This window comes from Bos indicus x Bos taurus, chromosome 29 (assembly GCF_003369695.1).
Source record: "Bos indicus x Bos taurus breed Angus x Brahman F1 hybrid chromosome 29, Bos_hybrid_MaternalHap_v2.0, whole genome shotgun sequence".
Lineage (NCBI taxonomy): Eukaryota > Metazoa > Chordata > Mammalia > Artiodactyla > Bovidae > Bos > Bos indicus x Bos taurus.
Window position 1 is genome coordinate 49,971,540 of NC_040104.1, and position 16,420 is coordinate 49,987,959.

The window sequence follows — 16,420 nt, forward strand, 5'->3', positions numbered from 1 at the left end:
GCCCAGGCCGACCAGCCATGCCCGGGGCACTTTCCTTCCAACAACGACGGGGCTCGGATGCAGGCCCGAGTGCTTTCACAGCAAATAGGAACGACAGCGCACAGCTCTGCGTGCCGGCGACGAGCTGGGGGCAGGGAGGGCCTGGGTGCCCTGACGCCACCCGGGTGCCCGGCCCGGCGCTCTGCAGGCCAAGGGAGGTGGCCTGAGGCGCTGACTCCACTCTTCTCATGGTGACGGGGTCCACGGAAGGATGCGGGCCCTGAGTGCCCTGGGCGCGCCGGCCTCAGTCGGCAGTTTCTACGCCTGCTGGGGCGCGGGCACCGTGCCAGGTGGCACCCCCCAAGCCGGGCTGGCGGCAAGACGCGCCCCGGCCTCCTCTGCTCTCTCTTCTTGCCTGTGATTTCCGCATGAGGAGAGGGTGATGTACAGGCATCTATGAGGAGGCAGGACACACAGGAGAGGGCGGTGGGTCGAGGGTCAATAGAGCAGAGAGAGACAACTGCCACAAAACACCCTGGTGCCTGAACACGGCGCTGCAGCGGCACCTAAACCCGGAAAAGCCTCAACCGGCTGCCCACCTGCCCGTGATGCTGTGCTTGTGGGCTCGCCACTGGCTCCTATCCCACGGGGGCAAAAGGCCCCCACCCCAAACACACACACACACGACTTCCACCTCCGCGCCCCCACACCAGCCTGGCAGGCGCACGTGTCCACCTCGAGGCCTCTGTGGCAGCTGCCCCCTGGCCGGACCGCGTGCCCGCCACACTACAACTCCCCTCAGACATGACTGCTCAGCAAGGCCTGCCGGGACCCGCTTTCAGCGCCTCACCACCCCCTCCCCCAGGCGCTCCCCTGATGTTTCAGCAACTATCCCCACCTCACACACTGTTCTGGGTCCACCAGTGTCCCCACAAACCCACAGCCACCTGGAACCATGTGACCCCTTCTGGAGAGAGGGCCTTCGGATGTACACGGTTAAGGCGAGGTCACGTGGAGGGGGCCCACAAAGAAAGAGGGGCCACAGACACAGGTAAGATGCCATGCGGTGACAGAGGCAGGGAGCAGAGGACGCAGGCACCCCCAGGAACGGGGGAAGCAAGGGAGCCCCAGGACAGCGAGAGAACAAGGCCTGGTGTTTAAGCCATCTGGTTTGCGGCCCTTTTGCAGCACACTAGGAAACTGGGATGACCATGGGCTGTGACCAGCTATTTATGGTCTGCTGCCCCTCACGAGAAAATAAGCCCCAAGAGAAAAGAATTTTGATGTCGTTTGCTCGATGTAAAACACCCAACGCATGGAATAGCATCCACCTGAAAAAATGTATTTGCTGGACAGGTTCTGAGTGAATGAAGATAAGCCTAGAAGGGAGGTGGGGTGCTGCACCCACCCTACAGAGGGCACAACTGAGGGGCTGGTGTCCAAGCTCCACTCAGAGACAGAAGAGCCAGAACCAGAACTGAATCGAGACCTCGCTCATTCCTTTGAGAAGCAACCTTCAGCTCCTCCGGGCGCCGAGCAAGCCACTGCCACGCGAGCCCTTGGTAAGCACGCGCGTGGAGTGGAATGCAGGAAGCGCAGGCTCCAGGCGTCCCCTGGGCAGGGCCGCAACCTGACCCAGGCCACCCCAGGGCCATGTCCTCGCCTGCAGAGTGAGGGCAGCCGGCCGGCCTGCTGGTGAAGACGCAAGTGAGGCCCGTCTTCCCACGCTGCCTCCGCGAGGCCCTCTCAGGCCCAGGGGCCAGAGGACGGCCGTCCAGCGGCTGATGCAGGGCGGCCCCTCTGGCACTCTCCCAGTGCTGCTCTGAAGTCCGGCTCACACCTCAGGGCACTCGTGCTTGCACGCCCCACAATCACACCCTGTCACACGCACAAGCGCCTGGACTCACGGTACCCAGAGCTCTGCAAGCCCCACAGTCTGCGAGCCTACCTGTGTCCCTGCCGGGCAGGCGGCTCTGTTCCTCCCCCGCAAACACGGGGCTCCCCCAGCACATTCTGCTTTCAGGACCAAGGTTCCCTTCTGCCCCCTGGACCCAGGCAGCCAGGGTCCTCTGGAACCCTGGGCATAGCTCTGCCCACACGCAGCCCGCAGGCCTCTCTGGTTTGGGAGAAACCATCAGAAAACATAGCAGGGACTTCAGAAGAGCGTGCCATCGCACCCGCATGCACTGCACACACACGTGGTCAGGGCAGGAGACCCGCGGCAACGGCACCCCAGGGCCAGCACTGTTGGGAGCACAACAAGGCAGGGGGTGAAGCGAGAGCCCCCCACCTGCGGGCTGCACTTCCCGGCCCTCCCTGCAGCGACCTCAGCTCACAGGGGCCCGGAGCAGCAGACGGCAGACTCTGCAGGGCACCCCGAACACTGCATGGTTCTGTTTTCCTGCAGCTAGAAGAGGCAGCACGTGGCCCATTTACCCGGCGTGGAGAACAGGGTAAAGAGCCCCAAGCCTCGAGCCTGGAGCCCCATCCCACCTGCACGCTGAGCCACCAGGCTCACAGCTGCATGTCCCCTCTCACAGCCGGGCTCAGCCTCTGAAACAAAGCGGAGAGGCTGTAAGAGGATCCGCAGGACCCAGTCACCCTAAGCAGGGGGGCCTCTGCTCTGACACCTCACGGCAGGGCTGGCGCAGGAAAAGAGCCCCGAACCCTCCACCCCACGGCATTCCCACAGCCCTGCCTGACCTGGATCTGCCTGTATCCTCCTCGACATTACCAGACGATGTGCACTGCTATATTTACCAAAGGCAACACTCGTTTGTTCATTTAGAAATACTTATTAAGGAAAGGGGCTTCCCAGGTGGCTCAGATGTAAAGAATCCGCCTGCAATGCAGGAGACCTGGGTTCAACCTCTGGGTGGGGAAGATCCTCTGGAGAAGGAAATGGCAACCCACTCCAGTATTCTTGGGCTTCACTGGTGGCTCAGCTGGCAAGGAATCTGCCTGCAATGCGGGAGACCTGGGTTTGACCCCTGGGTCAGGAAGATCCCCTGGAGAAGGGAATGGCAACCCACTCCAGTATTCTTGGGCTTCACTGGTGGCTCAGCTGGCAAAGAATCTGCCTGCAATGCGGGAGACCTGGGTTTGACCCCTGGGTCAGGAAGATCCCCTGGAGAAGGGAATGGCAACCCACCCCAGTATTCTGGCCTGGAGAATTGCCACAGATAGAGAAGCCTGGTGGGCTATACAGTCCATGGGGTCGCAGAGTCAGACACGACCTAGTGATTAAACCACCATTAAGGAAAGGAGAACACAAATGAACGTGGTAGCTGCTTACTGTTGCTGACTGCGTGCTAGTAGTGTGCTGATCTTCACAAACACGACTCTCTGAATCCCCGCAACAGCCCTGTGGGTGGGTGCTGATATAACTCCTGGTTTATAGATGAGGAAATCGAGGCCAGGAGAAAAGACAACTTCACTTACATCACACAGCCACAGACGACAGAGTGAGAGCTGGAAGTGGAGCCTCCTCCCACCCTACCCGCGCCTCCATCACTCCTGCCTCCTGGCCTTCTTTGAACGGCAGGTGCAGGATGCTGTCATTAAGTCAGAGCGTCCCAGAGCCCACTGTGCAGCTCAGCCCACAGGGAAAGGCCAGGTGAAGCCTCAGGACGTGCCCTCTGTCCACCCAGGCTGCTCAGGGACCACCCATCACTATCTTCCCAAGCGAGCTGGGAGGGGCCAGAGGGGCACCGCCTGCTGCAGGGACAGCCCCGCCGCGGGGTGCTGCTTCACGCCGGGGTGCTGCTTCACACCCAGAACAGAGGCTGTCCTGACTTTCTGGCGTGCATTTCCCTAGCTCAGCTCCCAGGCCTGGCACCTCTGCCTCAGCTATGCAGAACAGAACTGCTATCAACGCGCTGCTTACAAGCACTTGCCTCCTTGGGGAGAGGCTCGCAGAAAGACTCTGGCAGGTCACGCCAGAATTAAAATGATCCATTACAGTGCCCAGCCTCTGGGCAAAGTGGACAGAACATGAAACCAGGAGCACTTGCTCCCACTGCCACATCCCCACCCCTGTCTGCAGGACACCCTGAGCAGAGCCGTAGTCCTGGGGGCTCAGCGTCCCCATCCTCCAGGACTATGATGCCTCCCCCAAAAGTAAGATCCGAAAGCCAAGTGAGTCTCATAGCCACACCAGCGATGGTGAAATGCCTACTAAACACTATCCATTTCTATTGTCTAGCAGCATGGCAGTCCAGGGGGAAGGGGCGGCCTCATTATCTATTGGTACTTTAAACCAGCCCAGCCCTCAAAAGTGCAGCGTGGGGATTCGCTGTAACAGTTCAAACATGTAGAACCTGTGGCATACTGATTCCACTCCTAGAGAAAGACACACATGTGTACAACAGTATGCATGTATGAAGATATAATAGCAAAACTAACGAGTTAGATTATGTCTATCAACGGGGGACTGACTCATAAATTATGATACATCTACAAATATTTTCTAGACAAAGTAAAAGAGAGAAGAATGCATGAACAGATCTGTAAGATCCATTATATGAAAAGATAAAATGGTGAAACAATATATATGATGCAATCCAATTTATGCCTACAGAAGAAACAAAGCGGTATGTTTCTGGGTCTGGACAGGCTGATGGACGTTCCAATCGTCAGGGCTGAGGAGTTAGCAGGGAGGGGCCCCTTGAGAGAGGGGGTCCCAGGGCAAGGAGAACTCTGTATCTGCTGCTGTGGACTTCACTAAGTGATTGGGAGGGTGGGGTGCAAGAGTGTAACAAATTCATGTATCACTTAGAAAAAAGGCAGCAATCTGATTGAAAAATACCACCACCACCAAAACAGGGTTGTTTTGTGTTCTGGCGTGAAGCTGCCTCTGCAATTTGAACAAGTTTGGGGCCACACTCCAAGGTCTTCACAAGAATGAATAATGAAGTTCAAGTGCAATCTCTAAGCCACAGAGACAGATGGGATCAGGGTCGACGGGGAGGAAGGGCAAGGTGGACGGCAGTGCTGTGGAAGCTGCAGCTGCCCCCCGGAAGCCACTGGGCTCCAGGAGCCACTGTTCTGAGACTCGCCTCCCTCTAACCCCACGGGATAAGAAGAAAGTGAGAACCAGGGTGAAGGAGAGTTCCTTTTCCCACAGCAGAGGGGCGGTCACCCACTGTCAGCAACAGAGCTGCTCCCAAGTGAAGCTGGAGAAAAAGGGAAAGCAGGGAACGTATCAGTCATTAAGTCGCGTCACACTCTGCGGCCCCACGGACTATAGCCCCGCCAGGCTCCTGTCCATGGGATTCTCCAGGCCAGCACACTGCCATTCCTTTCTCAGGGGACCTTCCCAACCCAGGATCAAACCCAGGTCTCCTGCACTGCAGGTGGATTCTTTACCGTCTGAGCCACTTTCCTGCCAGGCTCCTGAAGCTCCAAGGACAGCCAGGCTGGCAGCCCAGCGTCCACACATTCAACTCCCTCCGAACAACCAGTCAAGCCTCCCTTCACATTCAACACTGAAACTGAACCGGAACACACATCAGAGGGTTCTGCCAACAGAACAAGAACAATGTGGTACAAGGAGAGATCAATCAGTGATATGCTGGGTAAAGACAGTTACTCTTTCTGCTTGTCCTTAGTAACATGTCTGTAAATTTAAAGATTTGATAAAGACCTTGTTTGCTTCCTAATAATAACTAAAACAAACACACAATTACACAGCTAAACAGAGCAAGAAGAAAAAGAGAGGGGCTTTGCTTAGGACATGATGTTCAGGAGGCAGGCTGACAGCTGACACCCCCAGGTCAGGTGCTTCCCTCCCATTAGAACAGGTACCCCGTTAGTGCACCAAACACTCAGGGCACTGTAACAGCCCACGGCTGGGGACCACCCTCAGGACAAGGAACAGAAGCCCCGTCTTGGGGGTAAGGGGTGCCCCCCACACAGCGGGGCAGTGGAGTTCCGTGCGTGACTCACCAGGGCGAGGCCTTGCCTGCAGAAGCCAGGAGCAGGCAGGCCCAGCAAGGACCCTCGGCCCCCTCGCAGTGAGGATGCAACCCAAGAAAAGCCAGGACCTGGCCAACAGGCAGGAGCTCAGCAGGAGCTACCTGAAGAGTCCAAGTGTTTACGCAAGGAAAATGGGAAGCCTGGGCAAGTTTGCACGGATGCCGGCACTGGCGAAGGGAACGGCCCGGGGCCAGCGCACTCCTGACGTGGTGGCAGGCCCCGCACGATGAGGACACGCAGGCCCCGAGAGCACAGGCATGGCGCGCGCCCCTGGGCTTTGGCACTGTCTCCCCCAGGCACGGCCCGGCTCCCCACCACGCTGCACCCTTTGCGGGGTGGGCTCACCTCCCGGCAGGGCCGCCCACCAACCAGCCCCGGATGTGTGGTGACCACCCACCACCCGCGTCTAGAGACCGGTCAGCCCTGGTGGACCCGTCAGAGGCGAGGCCCACAGCCAGCACAGTCCGCTGGGTCCCCCGGGAGCAGGAGGATGCGGACCCCACCCTGGGAGGCGGCCTCCACGGGGCTTCTCCCCTGTGATCCTTTCACCTGAAGTGTGAACATGCAAGCCTGCACATCCCTCATGGACTGGGGTCTGAGAACATGAATTCCATCCCGAGCTGCTCCAGGAAAGGTGGCAATGGAGGCCAGGTGGGTGGGCGAAGACAGGGAGGGGTTGGGGCTTATCCCGGCACCTTCCTCCAGCTTGAGAGACCACAGGAGGCCACCGTGGTTTCAGGCCCTCAGTCTGCACATGGCATCAATACCCCGCCTATGGCACAAGACTGGCCGTGAGGGGCAGAGGGGAGAGCGGAGACTTGGCCCCTCATATCTCAAGCCCCGGTCTAAGGACAGAACACCATCCACGGCCAGCGCCCCCCATGCCCCACCACCTGCCAGCCTCAACGCCGTGAGTCCCACCCTCACGCTCTCTCAGGCCAGTTATCCTGACGGCCTCAATCCTCTGCTGCCCCTTGCGGACTCCACACAGCCCCAACCCAGCCCCGTCTCCAGGATGGAGTCCAGCACCGGCAGGGCGGCCTGACCCCCGCCTTCCAGGCTCTGGACTCACAGACATCTGGGCTGCCACGCAGGCGAACATCCCACCCCAGCTCTAGGAACGCAGGCGCTTCTGAGCCGTCTCCTCATCTGAGCAGGGGGATAACACGACTGACCTCCAGAGCCTCTGTGAATTCAGCAAAGGACACCCCAGCTCTCCAAGAAGGACCACGACTCTCCCTGTCCCCAACCTGGCTCCAGAGTCTCCTCTCTTCACGACCTCTCTGTGCTGCTTCCTCACAACGAATGAACATGGGCAAGGTCAGAAAAAAGGCATATTCGAGATCTAAAGGTGAAGGATCATAAACATAAAAATTAGGCTCCCAAGATGTGAAAGATACCAAAATTAACTCATTATCAAAATAATGTGAGAGGAGGGAACAGACAGGAAAAGAAGAAAAACATCACTTCAGAGGAACTGCTTTCAAAATATATAGCTTTGTGACTTTTTCTTAGACTTCATTTTTTCCAAAGATTTAGGAAGATTACATTTCAAAAGCTCACAAAGGAGACATTTCTGGGTTTTTTTTAAAATTGTTTCTTAATTAATATCTTCAGAGAACTAAGAAGTACTTTTATAGACTGACTGAATCTTAATAAAATTCTCAGAGAAATTCTGGCATCAGTCACAACAAACACCCTCTTGGAATTTAATTTCATTTTCCACATACAACTTACTATGGAAACTCATTTATGATGATACCACCACCAGTCAAAATCTGCCTGGAACATAAAAACTTCAAAGTGCCACAAGAGATTCCTTTAGGACTTGATGGAAATTGGTCCCATATTTAGCCAAATCCTCATCTAACGGAGAATTCCCCCATGACAAACTGTCCAGATTTTACCATCAAAATCACCTCTTCCATCCGCTCGCAGCCCATAGCTTCCTTCCCCTCCCACCATATACTACAGCTCTAACAATGCCTCCTTCCAGCCAGAAGTCCCCAAATTCAGTCTCTTTCCCTTTTTGCACAAAACGGACAAAAGGTAACTAGCCACATCCATCTTTAGCCCCTACCAAAGACCTGTTCCTTCTGGCTTCTAGTTTGCTTCAAGCCCCGCCTTTCTTTTAATTCTCACTTGAAGTATAGTTGATTCACAAGGCTGAGCCAGTCCCAGCAATGCCCTCCTTTCAGATGATGCTAAGACCCTGAATATTCACTGTGTGTGTTGAGGGTGCAGTGGGAAGCCAAAAGCTATAAGAATTATTTTTAAGTACAAAAACATACTTTAAAGCCTTTTTCCCTGGAGGACAATTCCTACTGGAAGACTTAATCAATCCCATTATTCCAAGTGCCCATGGGCAAGGGGAGAGGAAGGGGTGAATGCTAACCATCACTGAGTACCTGCTGCAACTCACACGTGCATCTCATTTAGTGCAAGGCAGATATTATCATCTTAATTTTACACACATGGAAATCAGGCTCAGAGGGATTAGGCTCACCATGTACACCAGGCCCATCAGACACTGGGTTCCTGAGTCATGGACTCATGCTTCCAGAGTCCTCGGGTGCTTAGGGTAGAACCTGCCCCGGGTTGGAGGGCACTGTACAGTTTACACGTTGCTTTTCACATATAAGATCTCATTTAATATCTCAATCCTGTAAGTAACAGTTAAGAATTACTTTTCCATGGGTGAGGAGCCTGGGGGAGAAGGGGTACGTGCATACGCGTGGCTGAGCGCCTCTGCTGTTCACCTGACACTACACCACGTTGTTAATCACTACATCCCAAAACAAAATAAAACGTTTTAAAAAAAAAGAATTACTCTTCCACTATCATAGAACATTACACGCGTGCATGCTGTCGTGTCCGACTCTTCGTGACCCCATGGACGGCAGCCTGACAGGCCCCTCTGTCCATGGATTCTCCAGGCAGGAACACTGCAGTGGGTGTCATTCCCTCCTCCAGGGGATCTTCCCCACCAGGGATCGAACCCACGACCCCTGCTGCATCTCCTGTATCACAGGCAGATTCTTTACTGCTGAGCCACCATATCTTGTCCTGCCTGATACATGGTAGGGGCTCAAATGACAACTATTATTAGCACCAGGATTTTTATTAATTTAATAGCTCTCAGTTAAAGTAAAAATTTATACAAGAAACTGACAGAAAAGGATTACTGAAAATGATGTGGTCAAACCCAATATGGATTTGAAAGCTACTAATGGAAGAGAACAGAAAGACAGGAGCATTCAGTTATGATAAAACACACACACACACACACACACACACACACACACACACACACAGAACCCTCCCCGCTCACCAGCACCATGCCAGCCATGGCATTTCAACTTCTCAGCATCCAAAACAGGATGGGCAGGAAGAGCCTCTGAACTTCTACTGAGAGATTGTCCAGAGTCTAGGGGATAGGGGTGGAGCAGACACATTATTACCTTGAGCTATTTTTAATGTATCTAATGCACTATTTGCCTATTAATTTTACTCACTTGAAACCTGGGAGGTTCAGAAATGTCACATGTAACAGGAATCAGTTCCCCATTTCTCAAGTCAGAACGGAAAAGATGACAGAAGCGTGGAGGCATAAAGACGGCAGCATCAGTCAGACAGAAGGAAACCTACGGTCCTATGGCAACGAGAGGGGCTTCCGGGGAGCTCAGCGGTAAAGCATCAGCCTGCAGCGCATGGGACCCAGGTTCAATCTCTGGATCGGGAAGATCCCCTGGAGGAGGGTATGGCAATCCACTCCAGTATTCTTGCCAGAAAATCCTATGGACCAAGAAGGCTGGTGGGGTCCTCTCGTACGGAATGGGGTCACAGAGTCGGGCATGACTGAGCACTCACCCACAGCAAGGAGAGATCCTGGGGGTATTCTTCGAGCAAGGCTGCTCCAAGTGGATCCACTGCTCATCCACTCCAGGCTTGAAGATTCAAACAAAAGAAAAAATTCAGGTCCACAGATGAGACATACATAACTTTTTAAAGGACAGTTAACAACTTTATGATAATGATAGCTGAACAGGCAATACACTAATTGTCTGCATAAGAACAGTATCCTGATGGCAAATCCAGTACCAATTATTACTAGTTGTTGGTTTTGTTTTACCTTATGCAGCCTCTCTTGCTTCTGAGCTGTGTTAAGTCCACCCTAATTTCTTTATAATAGGCTGAGGTGGACTTTGTGTGGCTGATCAAGGTTCACAAGGAAAAAGATGTCCCTCAAACACCTACTCCTGCCACCTAAGACTGTCTAACTCATTCTGTATACTGAATTTCACACATAAAGAAACTGAGTTCCAAAGAGGGGAAGTGATGCGTTGGAGGCCATCAGTTCAGTCCCTCAGTCATGTCCGACTCTTTGCGACCCCATGGACTACAGCACACCAGGCTTCCCTGTCCATCACCAACTCCCTGAGCTTACTCAAACTCAGGCCCATCAAGTTGGTGATGCCATTACTGGAGACCATAATCCTTGCTAATACATTTAGGACTAGGACAAGGTCTCAAGGCCTACAGTGTGGGTCTCCAGCTCTACCACTGTTGCAAATTACCTAGTGCACTTGTGTCTTGAATACAAATTTTATTTGAAGGGGAGGAAAAAAAAAAAAACCTAGCATGAGTCATCTCCACTGTCAAGGGGCACCACACAGATTATTCCAATAAAGCATCTGCAGAACCACTTGTTTCTGAAATAGCCAGCCTCAGCCCGAGAATCAAAGGCCATGTCTTACGCCCCTTCAGGATGACCACGACTCTGCGAACAGAGAGGCTGCTAGGCTTTGCGGATCAGTAGCCGAACCCAAGGAATACCGACGTGGCTGGTGCTGGAGAGGGCAATGGGGGTGGGTGCGTGGGTGTCAGAGGGGGTCAGAGCTGCGTCTTCTCCTGGCAACGGTTAATGATTGCATGCAGCCCAATCCTACTGCCCACGGGACCCCTAAATATCCCATCCACTCAGGGGGTCCCTCGTTAACTTCCCAGACAGCAGCGCCGCAGTAGGGGAGGCGAGTCTGGCAGACGGGGAGGGGAGGTACTTGGCCCAGGCTGTAGAGGAAGCGCGGCTCCGCCGCCTCCTCCAGCAGTTCCAGGAACTCCCCACCGGGTCTCCGGGCGCCCAGAGGCGTCCCCAACTCTGAGCCCGACCCCTCCCCCGCGTCCGCCCGGCAAGGGGGAGGGGGCAAGCCCACCGCCGCTCCACTCCGCCCCCCGCCCCCCCGGCGCCCCCCGCGGGCCTGTCTTCCCCCTGCTCACCACGGGCCCCGCCGGGTACCTGCGGACTCCAGCCGGGGACCCCGATCGCGCCCCTTCCTTTCCGCGCGCCGAACACCCGCGCCCGCCGCCTCCGGCGCCCCGCGTGCCCCAGTCCCCCGGGGCCGCCGCGCGCCCGCACTTCCCGCCCGGCCGGGGCTCGCGGTCTGCCCCAACTTTCCCGGCCGCGGCTCCAGCCCGCAGCGCGGAGACCCCGGCCCCGCGCAGAGACGCGCGGCCCCGCGGCCCCCGCCCGCGGCCGGCACGAGTTGCGCTCGGGACGCGCTCCGGGCCCGGGCCTCGGCAGCCGCCCGGCTCTGCGCCGGGCGGGCGCGGCGGGAACCACGGGGCCGCCGCCCCCCGCCCGGCCTGGCCCGGCCCGCGCCGCCGCTCACCTCCGCCTGCGCTGCCGCTGCCGGGAAGACGTGGCGGTGGCCGCCGCTCACGCTCCCCGCCTCGCCTCCCGGCGCCCGGGCGCGCGGCCCCGGCCGGCAGCGCCAGGCGCCCTCTGCCGCCGGGAAGCCGAATCCTCCCTCCCTAACCCTAACGCGCCCGCCCGGCCCGGCCGCCCGCCCGCGTGCCGCGGCCCCTCGCCCGGCTCTCCACCGCCGCTGCTCCGAGACGCTCCGCCGGAGGCCCCGGGCTCGCCTCGGGGAGCCCGCCTCCGGGCGCCCGCCCGCCCCGGCCAGCCGCCGCTCGCCGCCCCCCCGCTCCCCGCCGCCGGTGCGGCTCGCGCCCCAGCCGGCTCCATACCGTTTCTGCTTCCCTTAACCCTAACCCTTGCCCCGGAGAAAGTCAAGTCAGGCTGGGGAGCAGCCGGCTCGCCGTCCCCTCTTCTAGTTTAGCGCCCCGCCCGGAATACCCAAGTGCGCCACAAACACTTCTTACGGGATCCAAGGAGCGAATGAATGAGGGCAGACTTTGGCAGCTCTCCACCACGCAGGCTTCTAAACTTCCAGAGAACAGATACCCGGACCTGGATTTGTTTTTTCGTTTGTGAATTACACACACAGACACGTGCTCAGCGTTGCATAAATAAATATGATTCACAGTTCCCGACCTCAGACCAGCACGGAGCGGCACAAGGCCCTCCGCCCAGTTACTCCGGGCTTTTAGTCGAACAGATTTAGGATTTAGATCTTCCACTTAAAAGCTGGGAGCTCTTGGGAAAGCTAATCTCTCTGAGCGGTTACCTCGTCTATACACTGCGAATAGTAAAACCTACTTCCCAGGGCTGTTGTGAGCATTGAGACCTTGCATTGTATGTGAAGTGCCTTGCTCGGCCCCTCCACCCACCTATGCTGCAGAGCTAAGTGGTAGAAGCCCTTATTATGATCATTAACAGGTAGCTACTGTTACTATTATTACTGATCCAGTAGGTAATAAAAACTATATGCAAAATGTAAACTAACGGCCACCTTTTCATCTGAGGACACCCCTTGTGAGTGTGGAATTGTCACCTACCCAACAGGGCCTCTCCAGTCTCTCCTCTTCCCCACCCCCAAGAATTAACTAATTGGTACTGGGTTTTTTTAAGACCTGTAGAACTGGCTCTCCTACTGGTTTTCCACCTGGGTTTTGGTGGCCAGTCTCTTAATGAACAGTGTTTATTTTCTTGTAAAAGCAGTGAATGCTTAAGGGTTTCTGCAATCTACAGCATCTACTGTTTCCTCATTGCCCCTCTCTCAACACCTGGAGGCCATCTTTGCACTTTTGACAGTCTCCTTCCTGCTCTGCATGGAAAACAGCAGCGGGTGCAATGAAGTTGCATCAGACAAGACTGGGCTGGAATCCCAGCCTGTCCACCTTGGGTTTTCTGTGCCTCAGTCCCCTGAGTTGTAAACTGTGGAGAATGACCCATCTGTGGCATTGAGAGATGGGTGATCCAATCTTTGAGTGAAGTGCCTGGAACATAAAGGTGTTTACTAAAAGGCAACTGTTGATTTGTTTATTTAACCAGCGTTTAGGGAGCATCCTAGGTGGTGCTGGTGGTAAAGAATCTACCTGCTAGTGCAGGAGACGCAGGTTCAATCCCTGGGTCAGGACAGGAAATAGCAACCCACTCCAGTATTCTTACCTGGAGAATCCCATGGACAGAGGAGCCTGGTGGGCTACAGTCCATGGGGTGGCAGAGAGTTGGACACAACTCAGCATCTGAGCCTAGCATAGCACAGCTCAGGGAGCATCCACTGAGTGTCATACATTCTGGGAGAGTGACGGAAAGAAACATAGGTGAGGTAGGATTCCTGTCCTCAAAAGAGATTGAGGTCTGCTTGACAAGAAGGGCACCCACATCCATGGGCAGAGGGGTTAGGAGGACATAGATGCTGCTAATATGAAATTAGAAAGCCTTAGTTCCCAACTGAGGCAGTGATACTGCAGTAAAGATTGCTTTAATTCATTATAATTGTAAATGGTATTTTCCTCTAAATATGTACATAACTTTCCAAGGCCACTGCAAAAATTAATGAATAATTTTATGAGGCAAGCAGAACCACTTGATGTAGGATTCAGTCCCTTAATAAGGTGACTCCAAATGCTTCCTTATACTGGTAATAACATGAACACTGTGTCTTTGTGAAAGCACCATATAGGTTAAACTTGTACGTCTTGCAATGCATATCTAACAGGGACAGTTCACACAGTCACCCTAATGGCCTCTGATGACTCTCACCTCCTTATGCATGTCCTTGGTGTCAAGCCTCCTCTGTTAAGCCTGGGCTTGGCCCCTGGGACATCCACAGACACGGCAAACGAGGGGTGTTTGACGAGCACTTGCACCTCGCTCCTTGTCTTCTTGAAATGCTGTGACGAACGTGAAAAAATCTGGTCCAACCTCCTCAAAAATGAAAGCCTAAGGCAGAGAAAGGCTTGTCATCCCAGCTGTAGCAGTTCCCCAGCCAACCCACCCGCTGAATGCCGCCGTATGACTGAGCCCAGGCAAGTCTAGCCAAAATGACCCAGCCATCCGAAGATTGTGAGAAATAAATGGTGGCTGCTTTAAGCCACTGAGTGTTGGCAGCAATAGATAAACTGCTAGATGACACAGGAGGAGAAGGGGGTGACAGAGGACATGGCATCGGATGGCATCACCGACCCAATGGACATGAGTTAGCCAGCTCCGGGAGTCGGTGAAATCAGGGAAGCCTGGCGTGCTGCAGTCCATGGAGCCGCAGAGTTGGATGTGACTTAGTTACGGAGCAGCAGCAGACATATCACACGCAGCCATTTCCACAATTCCAAGGTCTTGGCAAAATTCAGCCAAGAGTCAATACTCTCACTGGTGTTTTCTGTCATGGAGCACTCAGTTGAAGTTAATATGTCTCAGCTTAACAGAGTATCACACTTCAAGTAATGCCTTCTCTCAAAGTTCTGCATTGAATGACTACTGAGCCTGGTTAAAATCCTTTTGCAGCCAACAAAACAATGAGCTGGGAAAACCAGCTTAAAAACCACTTTAAACATAGCTCCTTGGCACACAGCAGGGGTTATAGAGGTTGGGTGTTCGTATCTCCCGTTTGATTATAAACTTCTTGATGATGAGCACTTCATTCTATTTGACAGGGTTTCTCTGTAGATCATGAAACATTCAAGAAGGAAGGGAAATTAAAGATCAGCTAATCCCCTACCTCATTTTGCAGATGAAGGCACTGGGGCGCAGAGAGATTAGAGATGAGAAGAGCCTGACAAATTCTCAGGGTCCTGGAGCTAGCTTAGGGAAGAACTGAGAAGACCAAAGATCTTCAACACTGTTCACTGGACTGGATTGTTTGTTGGGTTGTTTTTCCTCTGTGACACTGGTTGCTCCCAAAAATATCCTCCCTGTGCTCAAAATAGGTTTACAACTTTCCTTTGCATTTAGGATAAAATCCAAAGCCTTCACCTGGCCCCATGAAGCCTGGTGCAGCCAGCCCTCCGGAGGCATCGTTTTGGCCCCTGCTGTCACTCGGCACGCCCTGCCCTCTCCCGTTGTCTTCCATCCTGTGTCACTCCACTCAGAGTCCAAGCCCTGAATGAAAGCCAGCTTGACCTGGCTTGGTCACATGACCTAGCTTGATCCCAGCACCAACCCAAGAAGAATGGGACTCCCATAAAGAAAGCCCCCAAAGACAATCATCATGTGTTGTCATCAAAAGAAGAGAAAGTGAACCAAAGGTGACCAAAACCAGTGGACATCCACTACATTATCTCAGGCCTCGGCTCAGCTGTTGTTTTCTCAGGAAAGCTTCTCTTACCTCCTGCATCTCTTACACTCTGTCATGACACTCCTGACATTTCACTGTGCTCATCACATTTTATGATTACATATTTGTTTGTTTGTCATGTTCTCCCCCCATGAGAGAAGGGACTGTGCTGTTTGCCCACTGCTGTATCCCTGTAACTTGACATAGAGCCTGCTGCATGATCGGCTGTCAAAATTTATTAAGTGAACGAATCAGTGAATGAATAATATAGGCCTTTGACCCTTCTGACTCATTCCATATGACATTAGTTTTATAGGAATGGTGAAAAAAAAACAAAGACAATGTGGTGGGTGTAGGTTTGTGGAAGACACACCATGCTGGGTCCGTCCGTGATCCTGTGAGGAGGACACGTATTCACACTCAGGGTTAAGGAAGAAATGATACCTTGCACATCCGAGATGGGCCGTGTTGTGCTGGACTATGCCGGTCTTTATTTTTTTAGTTGTATTTCTTTATTTTGGGCCATGCTGGGTCTTAGTTGCTATGGATGGTTTTCTCTAGTTGCATCAAGCGATGTGCGGGCTCCTTAGCACGGGGGCTCCTCTCATTTTGGGGCGTGGGCCCTGGGTGTCCGGGCCTCGGGATTTGGGGCTCACAGGCTTAGCTGTCCGCGGCATGTGGAGTCTTCCCAGACCAGGGATTGAATCCATGCCCTGTGAAATGGCAGGCGAACTCCTACCCCCTGGACCACCAGGGCAGTCCTGTGCCAGTCTTGGGGAATGAGTGCTAAAAGCCGAGAAGTAAGAAAGGGCAGGTATGGGGAAAGCAGCAGGCCTGGGTGCTCGCAGACACGAGTCCTCAAAACTAAGACTGGGCGCGCCCTGGCTGCAGCCGCTGGAGCACAGCTCAGCACCTGGTCACGAACCTGCTCCCTCGGGCCTGGCCCTGCCCAGCTGTGTCGTCTCTACAGCAGGATCCCAGGCTCATTGCTGACGGCTGCAGACCTG

The 16,420-nt window shown here is 54.3% G+C and overlaps 1 protein-coding gene across 8 annotated transcripts in view; it reads right to left on the reverse strand.

Annotated features, from left to right (window-relative positions):
• SMCO4 (single-pass membrane protein with coiled-coil domains 4) overlaps window positions 1-12,271 on the reverse strand; it is a 75,016-nt gene extending 62,745 nt beyond the window's left edge. For 3 of the 8 annotated variants that reach the window (XM_027531811.1, XM_027531807.1, XM_027531809.1), the window contains exons 1-2: window positions 11,625-11,731; window positions 9,826-9,902 (exon numbers count right to left, since the gene is read on the reverse strand). The gene's annotated coding sequence lies outside the window, so the exon portion shown is untranslated. The other 5 variants (XR_003509355.1, XR_003509354.1, XR_003509353.1 and 2 more) reach the window with 5 other exon arrangements.
• Between the last annotated feature and the right edge of the window lie 4,149 nt (window positions 12,272-16,420).